A 1,685-nucleotide genomic window follows, 5' to 3' on the forward strand; every position below is an offset into this window, starting at 1 on the left:
CCTCACCCCACCCCCCCATAACACCATGACCTGGTCCTTGTGCCCAAGACTCATCACGGTGTCTCCTCACTAATGAGGGCTTGGAGTTATTAGTAGGAGTCTAACGACCTCTTCCGTCACAGTCTCCTCAGGGGCTCCTCAAGCACCTTACATGCAAATTGCCTTCGTCTTAAACTTCCTTTTGACCTATAATTCTACTGGATCATGTAGGCTTTGAGTTGCAAATTGTGCGCTTTGATTGTTATTCTGTGTATTAATGTGTTGATCGTGAAGGATCTCTCTCTCTCTCTCTCTCTCTCTCTCTCTCTCTCTCTCTCTCTCTCTCTCTCTCTCTCTCTCTCTCTCTCTCTCTCACTTCCAATAATACATGAAGCTGTCTTATCCTCCTCGGCTCGACATGATTTGCCTCGTCAGTTCTATGTCGAATTGTACTTATTATACCCGCACCAGCGTGTGGGTTGTCTCCCCTCTCCTGCCTCCCCTCTCTCTCTTCCCCTCGCCTCCCCCGCCAACCTCCTCCTCCTCTCCCCTTCACCTGCCCTCCCGTCACAGGCGGGGTGAGAGGAAGGGGGTTGGGAGTGAGTGAAGGATAAGGGTGTGTGTGTGTGTGTTAATCAGCCATGTTAATCAGCCACAGGTAATTACCTAAGTGTAATTACCTAAGTGTAGTTACAGGATGGGAGCTACGCTCGTGGTGTCCCGTCTTCCCAGCACTCTTTGCCATATAACGCTTTGAAGCTACTGACGGTCTTGGCCTCCACCACCTTCTCACCTAACTTGTTCCAACCGTCTACCACTTTGTTTGCGAAAGTGAATTTTCTTATATTTCTCCGGCATCTGTGTTTAGCTAGTTTATATCTATGACCTCTTGTTCTTAAAGTTCTAGGTCTTAGGGAATCTTCCCTATCGATTTTATCAATTCCTGTTATTATTTTGTATGTAGTGATCATATCACCTCTTTTTCTTCTGTCTTCCAGTTTTGGCATATTTAATGCCTCTAACCTCTCTTCGTAGCTCTTGCCCTTCAGTTCTGGGAGCCACTTAGTAGCATGTCTTTGCACCTTTTCCAGTTTGTTGATGTGCTTCTTAAGATATGGGCACCACACAACCGCTGCATATTCTAGCTTTGGCCTAACAAAAGTCGTGAACAATGTGTGTGTGTGTGTGTGTGTGTGTGTGTGTGTGTGTGTGTACTCACCTAATTGTGCTTGCGGGGGTTGAGCTCTGGCTCTTTGGTCCCGCCTCTCAACTGTCAATCAACTGGTGTACAGATTCCTGAGCCTACTGGGCTCTATCATATTTATATTTGAAATTGTGTATGGAGTCAGCCTCCACCACATCACTTCCTAGTGCATTCCATTTATTAACTACTCTGACACTGAAAAAATTCTTTCTAACGTCTCTGTGGCTCATCGGGGTACTAAGTTTCCACCTGTGTCCCCATGTTCGTGTCCCACCCGTGCTGAAGAGTTTGTCTTTGTCCACCCTGTCAATTCCCCTGAGAATTTTGTAGGTGGTTATCATGTCTCCCCCTACTCTTCTGTTTTCCAGGGACGTGAGGTTCAGCTCCTTTAGCCTTTTCTCGTAGCTTATACCTCTCAGTTCCGGGACGAGTCTGGTGGCATACCATTGAATCTTCTCTAACTTTGTCTTATGTTTAACTAGGTATGGAATCCAGGCTGGAG

This window comes from Procambarus clarkii, chromosome 23 (genome assembly GCF_040958095.1).
Source record: "Procambarus clarkii isolate CNS0578487 chromosome 23, FALCON_Pclarkii_2.0, whole genome shotgun sequence".
In the NCBI taxonomy this organism is placed as follows: domain Eukaryota; kingdom Metazoa; phylum Arthropoda; class Malacostraca; order Decapoda; family Cambaridae; genus Procambarus; species Procambarus clarkii.